We start from the raw sequence: 9,991 nt of genomic DNA on the forward strand, positions 1-9,991 counted from the left end.
GATAGTGCCCCTGGTATTTCCGTGTTCATCCGAATACGGTGCGCGTACGTACATGACCGGGAAGCCAGTCCTTCGTTAAGGCAGAGGAATCCCGAAGATTCTGATAGGTCATCGAGTGGTTGACCAGTCTCTCGCTGTATCATGACAGTCAGTTTTCGGCCTTCTATACTGAGGTGCTCATCCGGAATAACCAGGGCACAATTGCAGTATTTCTCATTTAGCCGCCTTAGCCGATAAAACAGAACGTAAGGTAGCAAAACCCAGGAGCCGGGCAAACCCAACATTTGACCAAAGACATGATTCGGAGCTGATGCATATAAGGCCAAACTCGCGACGCCGAACACTCCCTAAGGTATTCGAAATTTTAGAATATATACTGGGCTGAGTAACGCCCTCGATAATGAGCCCTAAATTTCCAGGTACATGCATTGGTCTGGCTTGCCAAAATCCCAATAACGCCAGCATCCCTCCTGGTTGTTTTAAGTATCTGGAGGGTATGAAGCAACAAAAGACAGTAAAAAAGGTTTACGCGGGGTCTTAATCTAAAAGGAAACCTATGAGCGGGGCCCTGCTGCACGTCTGCGCCTGTATCTCTGTTGTGCCGTATCCTGGAAGGGTGTAGCACGATGATCATCTATAAAATAGGAAAAAACCTAGGTAAAAGAATTTGGTGTAATCGTGCGAAGAGTTGGTTATTCTCAATGAACCATAAAAATGCAATCTATTAGTATATTAATAGGGTCAAGCCGAACTATGGGCATCATGTATTTTTGCGAGTAGCCCCTAGCACCACCTATGGGGTATATCTATCAACCCAAGCTCAGGTTCATCTAAGCTATTACATCTGGTGGGGCACCGGACTCACCTAACCGTGTCCGTGGTCCTGACGACCGACCATTTATTCTGGTTTGGAGGGGCCGCTCAATGTTTGGCTGCTAGAGCCGCCACATATTCTTCCACATGTAAGGAACGCTCTATATTTCCACTAACAGTTATGACGCCACGTGGACCAGGCATCTTGAGTTTAAGGTAGGCGTAGTGCGGGATTGCGTTAAAGTGAGCAAAGGCCGCTCTTCCGAGTAGTGCGTGATAGCCGCTTCGGAATGGAGCGATGTCGAAGATTAATTCTTCGCTTCTGAAGTTGTCGGGAGAACTGAATATAACCTCTAGTACTAGAGAGCCCGTGCAGCGGGCCTCTACACCTAGTATTACTCCTTTAAAGGTAGTATTTCTTTGGATGGTTCTTGACGGGTATATCCCCATTTTGCACATAGTGTCCCGGTATATCAGGTTAAGACTACTGCCGCCGTCCATAAGGACTCGGGTGAGGTGGTATCCATTGATTATTGGGTCGAGCACCAAGGCGGCCGATCCTCCGTGCCGGATACTAGTCGGATGATCCCTGCGATCAAAGGTCATCGGGCAGGCTGACCAGGAATTGAACTTGGGGAAGATGGGCTCTACAACGTATACGTCTCGGAGTGCACGTTTGCGCCTTCTCTTTGGAATGTGAGTTGCATAAATTATGTTCACTGTTTTGACTTCTGGTGGGAATTTTTCTTTGCACTAGTGTTCGGCTGGCAAGGTTCATCCTCGTCTTCGCTTGGTGTCTCCCTCCCCTTATGTTTGGCATTTAGCTTGCCGGCCCGCTTGAAAACCCAGCACTCTCTATGGGTGTGGTTTGCAGGTTTTTCGGGGGTGCCATGAATCTGACATAGCTTGTATAGAATCTTATTTTGGTTGGACGATCCATCTATAATGCCTTTAAATGGATTCTTCCGTTGACCGGGTCGAGAGCCCGTGAATCCGGCGTTGACCATCATGTTATCTGGGCTGTCATCATTGTTTTGACGCTTGTTTTTATTGCATCGCGGTTTCCCATTGCCATCCCTGACTTCGGATGTGCCTGGGTCGTTGGTGCCGCTACGGGTCATGAGGCTTGTAAGGGCTGCCATTGCCCTTGGCTTTTCTTGGCCGAGGTGTCTGGCGAGCCATTCGTCTCAGATACTGTGCTTGAAAGCCGCTAAGGCTTCGGCATCCGGACAGTCGACTATTTGATTCTCCTTGGTGAGGAATCTGTTCCAAAGCTTACGGGTTGACTCTCCGGGTTGTTGGGTTATGTGACTTAAATCATCTGGATCCGGAGGTCAGACATAGGTCCCTTGAAAATTGGCCCTGAAAGCACCCTCAAGTTCCTCCCAACTTCCAATTGAGTTTTTGGGAAGGCTTTTCAACCAATGTCGAGCTGGTCCTTTCAACTTGAGGGGCAAGTATTTAATGGCGTGGAGATCGTCTCTATGAGCCATGTGGATATGAAGGATAAAATCCTTGATCCAGACCCCAGGGTCTGTTGTTCCGTTGTATGCCTCTATATTTACGGGTTTGAATCCCTCTGGAAATACATGATCTAGCACCTCATCGATGAAGCACAGGAGGTGTGCGACACCCCTGTATTTGGATGTGTCATGGCATGTTGTCGATGGTTGTTGAGTTTGGTGTTGATTCCGAGCTGTTATTCGAGCGGTACGGTCGTTTTGGTGGCTGTGATCGTGCGCCAGAGCGCGTTTTCTAGATCCGTAAATGGACCTGGCCACACCGGCTTTTTTGTCTAGAAGCTCACGTAAATCATGTGTTGACTTGTGTGCGGCACCATTAGCCACCCTGTCACGTCCCCGAGGTGGTCGGTCCGGCTGATCGGCCGTATTATTCTTCGTCGGAATGGGCTCTATGGCCTCATTGTCGAATTCGGGCAGCAGCTTGCGCTTTGGGTAGCTCTTTGTGTGGCGATCATCGCCGTATTTTTCTTCAGTGTCGAGCACTTTGTTCCATCTATGGTTGAGCGTATCCTACGCGGCCTTAAGTCTTTGCTTCTGCTTCTTCAAGCTCCTAGCGGTGGCAATAAGCCATCGGTGGAGGTTCTCTTGTTCCGAGTGTTTTTTCGGGATATTGAGTGCATCGTCATCCGGACCGCTCTCCTCTTCGGAGATAGGTTGATGAGTTTTACCCTTGGGATCGCCATCGTCGGACATCGCATCCGTACTGTGTTCATCGTCCCCTGGCTTATCCTGCTCCATCGCTGGATCCATGGGGTCGTCGTTTCCTTTGGAGTCAATCGGGGTGTTGTTCTTTCTTGCGATGTCATCGTTGTGTTTTCTGTGGCAGGATTTAGGGCGGCGCCTACAACATCGCTTTTGTTTCTGCTCGAGGGGGTTATCCTCTGTTGCGTTCTTCCGTTCCTCTCCGTTGTTTTCTTTGGGTGTGTCCAACATTTATACATTGTATGATGAGGTGGTTGTCCAGCGCCCCGTGGGCGGTGGTTCCTGTTCATCTCCCGCATCATCGTCCATACTGTCGATGTCTCCGGAGTCAAAATCAAGCATGTCAGTTAAGTCATCGATAGTGGCTATTAAGTGGGTGGTGGGTGGGGAACAAATTTCTTCGTCGTCCGCTTCCCACTCGATCCGGACACAGTTCGCCCAAGATTCTCCTGACAAAGAGAGAGACCTTAATGAATTTAGCGCATTGCCCAAGGGCTAGTGCTAAAAGATATCCGTGGAGGTGAACTCCATGACCGGTGCTCAATCAGATTCGATAGGCACGGGCGTACGTGGCTCGGATCCTGTAGCCGGAGACGAGTCCGAGGGTCCGATGATACCGGCCTCATAGGAGGGGGGATCAGTGTTTGGCTCCAAGGCCGATGAGTGTGCGGCCTCCGAGGCGGGTCCATCCACCCTTCTTCGGATGGCACAAACTACTCCGGATTGAGTCCCGGAGCAGCCGCAGGCGCGATCCCCCGGATACTGTCCGATGGCAGATCTATGTCATGCTCATCAGGATTGTCCGGCGCATCTGACACGGGCTTGAATCCGTCGAAGATCAAGTCTCCGCGGATGTCGGCGGTGTAGTTCAAGCTTCCAAACCTGACCTGATGGCCAGGGGCGTAGCTGTCGATTTGCTCCAGATGGCCAAGCGAGTTGGCCCACAGTACGAAGCCGCCGAATATGAAGATCTGTCCGGGAAGGAAAACCTCACCCTAGACCGCGTCGTTGAAGACAATTGAAGGAGCCATCTAGCCTTGTCGCGCGGCACAGTGGAACTCTCAATGAAAGCACCAATGTCGGTGTCAAAACCGGAGGATCTCGGGTAGGGGGTCCCGAACTGTGCATCTAAGGCTAATGGTAATAGGAGGCGGGGGACACGATGCTTACCCAGGTTCGAGCCCTCTCAACGGAGGTAATACCCTACTTCCTGCTTGATTGATCTTGATGATATGAGTATTACAAGAGTTGATCTACCACGAGATCGTAGAGGCTAAACCCTAGAAGCTAGCCTATGATATGATTGTTGTTATCCTACAGACTAAACCCTCCAGTTTATATAGACACCGGAGGAGGCTAGGGTTACACAGAGTCGGTTACAGAGAAGGAGATCTATACATCCGAATTACCAAGCTTGCCTTCCACACTAAGGAGAGTCCCATCTAGACAAGGGACGAAGTCTTCAATCTCGTATCTTCATAGTCCAACAGTCCGGCCAATGTATATAGTCCGGCTGTCCGAATACCCCCTAATCCAGGACTCCCTCACTCATCTCGGACCTACCGAGTTGTGGAAATCGGTCTCACCGATTTGGCTTAGGCCATTGCACTTGTAATTTTTGGTCTGACCGAAACATGCAAATCGGTGTGACCGAGTTTGACTCTCAGTGAAGCCCTAGCAATATCGGAGTCACCGAACTGTGCCTCGGTCTGACCGATTCAACTAGTTTAGACTCCAAAGTTGCTTCGGCGTCACCGAGTTTAACAAATCGGTAGCTCTGAAATGCTTTTTGTGGAAAACTAAAACTAAGTTTTTTTGACTCATTTGTTTTGCGAAAACTCTACACTTTGTGATGCTCATCCACTCTATCGCATCTATAACTATCCACAGGGTCAGTTCTGAGTTTGCAGTGACAGAATGTCTGATCAGAGTGACAACCAAAATAGGCCTAAGGAGCAGGTGAATCTGAGTGAGGGAACTAGTCCCTCTGGCAGCTATGATGAGGGGAGCAGGAGCACTCCAAGCAACCTGCCTAAGGCAACAAAAAGGCAGAGGAAGAAGAAAACCTTAGATTCAGACCAAGGAATGCTCCCTATGCTGTGAGGAGAAGAACTGCTGTGGACTACAGGTTTGACACCAAGAAACATCAGGACTTCTATGAGACTGTGCTCCTAGATAAGAAGCCCATTGTGTGTGACATGAAGTTGGTGGACTGGAAATACATTGTGAAGACCATTTTCCAGGAGTGCATGAGAGCTTCAGACTCAATGGAGTTGACACTTTTGTGTGTCAGAAATCGACCAAGTGGAATGATGACCTTATCATGCAGTTCTATTCAACAGCTCACTTCTACACTAATGGCAAGATTTTTTGGACGTGTGAAGGTACTAGGTACCAATCTTCTGTTGCTTAGTGGGAAAAGCTCATTAATGCCCCTAAAGAAGTTGAGGAAGGACCCCAACTCTATGGCCAACATGTAAAAGGAGATACCTGACAAAGCCTTGGAGACACATAAGCTAGGCTCAGTGTACTATCTGATGTCAGGGTTGGCCACCATGAACACCATTTTGAGGCACACCTTGTTGCCCAAATAAGGAGATCACAAGATGATCAGACGACACTCCATCAACTTGCTTCAGCTATTTGATTTGCCCCAGAAGTTCAAAGTGACAAGTTTGATTGTTAAGACCATCGAGAGAACAACTATTGACCAGAAAATATCATGTGGGTATGCTCCACACATACAGATGCTGATTAATTCCAAGATGAGAAAAGGTGTGTATTTGTTGGAAAAAGAGCCCCTTCCCTTGAGGCCTGACTTTGAGGATAACACACTTGTAATGAATGCTGAAGATCCCACATCAATAGAGGCTCAAGAGAAGAGGCAGAAAGCAAAAGCTGAGAAGGCAGCCAAGATGCCAAGTGTTGAAGAGGCTTCACAGGTTTTCCTCAAGTCAAAGCAAGATCAACTTAGATATATTATTCGTGCCACTTTGAGGATTGAGAAAGGATTGGCGACCCTGACTCGGAATCAAGAGATCCTGGAAAGGAACATTGAAACAAAGTTCTATTATCTTGACTTGAAGGTGAGAAAAATACAAACAACAGTTGAGCAGCTCCAAGAAGAAGCAGAAGAGAGGAAAGGGAAAGCAACCACGGAAACAAAGTGTTTTAGAGAGTGCCTAGGGCACAGAGATCTACAATAGTGCCAGTGACGGACACAAGAGCTAATGCATCAGCACCTGCAGCCACAACTTCAGTTGCGCCTTCGGTTGCAACTCCACCAGCTCCACCAACTTCAATAGATGCATCTTTCCTTGGAGTCCTCTCAACGCCACCTCCTGAATATCAAGCTTAGAGAGTCACATAGCACTATGCATTTTCAAGATTTTTCGAAACTTGTGGCCAAAGGGGGAGAAAGTGTATAGATCATAGGCTTCGAGAGAGAGAGAGAGAGAGAGAGAGAAATCTTTGTTTCTTTTGCTACTTATTTGCTTGCTTGCTTGGTTGATCCTTTATGGTTATGCGTGTGAGATACTTCTATGGTCATGTGTTTGACCATATCATACTTTATGTTTGTGCTTGGCTGATGATATTCTCTATCTCTTATGTATGATCATTCACTTTGCCTTGCTCATGAGTGCATGTTCTTCTTTTTATCATTTTGAGCGCTCCACCAAGATGTATGTGACATGGAAGAGTAACCCTTGATTCTAATTTGCATTCAAAAGCAAATCTTAAATAATGCACAAATTTAAGGGAAGCTCTTGCTTATCACATACTTCTCAAAGCGACGATGTATTTCATTCTAATTATCATTTGTCGAAGCTTTGATCTATATGTTGTCATGAATTACCAAAAAGGGGGAAATTGAAAGTGCAACTAATCCCTGGGTGGTTTTAGTAATTCTTAACAACATATAGTGCATTGAACTAATACTCTTTCAAGATGATCATTTCAGAATGCTCAATGATTGGCATGGCATGGACTAGATATGTGGACCCCTCAAAATGCTAAGGACACATATTGGCAACAAGCTCAAGACTCTACATTTTCATTTTAGTGATCCAAGATCACATTGAGTCCTTAGGAAAGCCAATACTATTAAAAGGGGATGAGGTGTTGCTTAATGGCTTACTTGCTCAAAATGCTTAGTGATATGCTCCAAAACCCTCAGCCACTTTCTCATATCCACATATGTCCTAAACCTAAAATTCAAACTCAGCCCCACCGATTTGATCTATCCGGCGCCACCGAGTTCATTTGACACAGCCACTGCCACAAACCCTAATCACTTCGGTTTCACCGATAGGGATCTCGGTCTCATCGAGATGGGATTGCAAACTCTCTGTTTCCCTTCGTAATGTTTCAGTCTCACCAACATGAGCGATCGGTCCCACCGAGTTTGCAGTGCAAACTCCCTGTTTCCTTTTCGTAACATTTTGGTCTCACCAAAATGAGTGATCAGTCCCACCGAGTTTGCCTGACCAACTCTCTGTTTGCCTATTACTGAAATCGGTCCCACCGAGTTCATATGATCGGTATCACTGAGATCAAGTTATGCCCTAACCCTAGCATATCGGTCCCACTGAGTTGATCATGTCGGTCCCACCGAAAACTCTAACGTTCACATTTTGAACTGAATCGGTCTGACCGAGTTTCACTATTCAGTGTCACCGAGTTTGGGAACCTGTGTGTAACAGTTAGATTTTGTGTGGAGGCTATATATACCCCTCCACCCACTCTTCATTCACGGAGAGAGCCATCAGAACGTGCATAAACTTCTAGTATTCATTTTTTGAGAGAGAGCCACCTACTCATGTGTTGAGACCAAGACATTCCATTCCTACCATATGAATCTTGATCTCTAGCCTTCCCCAAGTTGTTTTCCACTCAAATCAGCTTTCCACCAAATCCAATTCTATGATAGTGAGTTGAGTGTTGAGGAGACTATCATTTGAAGCACAAGAGAAAGGAGTTCATCATCAACACACCATCTATTACCTTTTGGAGAGTGGTGTCTCCTAGATTGGTTAGGTGTCACTTGGGAGCCTCCATCAAGATTGTGGAGTTAAACCAAGAAGTTTGTAAGGGCAATAAGATCGCCTACTTCGTGAAGATCTACCCAAGTGAGGCAAGTCCTTCGTGGGCGATGGCCATGGTGGGTTAGACAAGGTTGCTTCTTCGTGGAACCTTCGTGGGTGGAGCCCTCCGTGGACTCGCGCAACTGTTACCCTTCGTGGGTTGAAGTATCCATCAATCTAGATGGACGATAGCACCACCTATCGGAACCACGCCAAAAATCTCTGTGTATACATTATGTTTGCTCCCTCCAAACTCCTCCCCTATACCTTCATATGCAATGATTTACATTCCGCTGCTATACTCTTAGAATTAGTGGTGTGTCCCACGCATTTGTGTGGCTAGTATTCCTTAAAATTTCTTGTTCATTTAGTTTTACTCTTGCTTATATAGCACTTACTATATTTTATTCGTCCTTATTTCATATGATAAGGCATACGTGTGGCTCCTTATAAATGTTAAAAATACGGCCATGCACAACCTTATACTTAATTATGTGATAATCTTGATTTTCTATGGTTTACTACAAATCATAGTGTTTATCCTGCCAATTATTTTTCAAATATTTTCTGCTCCGCTATTAATTGGCAACAAAGCATACATCTCGAATTCAAGATCATTTGCATGAACAAAGTGTGGATGTTATTAATTAACTAGTTAGTTTTATGGGAAGCAATGGGCGTACTCCCACTACATGTATTTATATATTTTTTGTTGGAAAGAACTATACATGAAAGAAAGAACTTAGAAACCCCCTAAGAAAATTTAGAAAAAAAGAAGCCCCCTAATGAAGCATCTATATCTATCTTTGTGATCATCGGCTCTAGACATGTACCAGGCTTAACCCCCGCCTTGCTAAATTACTTGCAGGGTATCATTTGAGACATGACCCTCTACTACCGAGACATCGTATATTGACTCGCTTTTTGACCTCAACAACACCATGATCATCATTCATAAATGTATTCAACAAATCTATTAAATATAACTAAGTTTTTCACATTTCAGATTTATGTTGCTCTCAAGATATACATATAATACAACTAATTTCCTTGCAACTTATTTTCTAATATATGCATCCATGTGAAATTCTTTAGAGTTTATTTTGGAATTATGATAGTCAAAGAAATATAGTTGTATATGCACTCAGTATGCAAATCAAATTTCTTTTTGTTTAAAAATGATTTCAATGTTCATCTGCTAGTGTGGATTTTCTAACGTAGAGTGATCCCATTCAGATAGACATTATAATATTGACTCACAACACAATAGAAGATGGAGAAATTTTACACTTTTGAAAGGAAAAAAAAATTCTACAAAGGAATACTGGAGGCTTTGAACACTATGGTTTTTTCTTCCACAAAGGAATTAGCTTATCTAGAATCTCTTTTCCTTTGTCTAAAAAAATACATTCCATAAGAATCTCAACATTAACAAAAATGACATTTTTTTCCTTTTCTTTTAGATGTGTAATGCACTTACGCACACTCTATTACTACCCTCCCCACCGGCCCTCTAAAATTATTATTTTTATTTCATGTGCACTATCCAAACTTTTCTTTTACGAAACTTATGAATTATTAAATCCTAATTCCGGGTGTGTGACATCAATTTCTTCGTTCACGTATTCCACAATTTGTAATTCTTGATATTCAAAGTGGGCCATATTTTCCTTGCAGTGACATACAATATTTAGTTGATCTTGCACTCTGTTTGTATGGAAAAACATGATTATATGTTTTTAGCAAAAACAAACCTATATTCAAAGGTATATTGCTGTTTTTTTCATCTAGAGCATAAACTTTTATATGTTCTGGCAGAATTGGAAAAAAATCGAAGGTGCATGCATGTATCCTTTTATACAAAGCATA

This window comes from Triticum dicoccoides, chromosome 4B (genome assembly GCF_002162155.2).
Source record: "Triticum dicoccoides isolate Atlit2015 ecotype Zavitan chromosome 4B, WEW_v2.0, whole genome shotgun sequence".
In the NCBI taxonomy this organism is placed as follows: Eukaryota; Viridiplantae; Streptophyta; class Magnoliopsida; order Poales; family Poaceae; genus Triticum; species Triticum dicoccoides.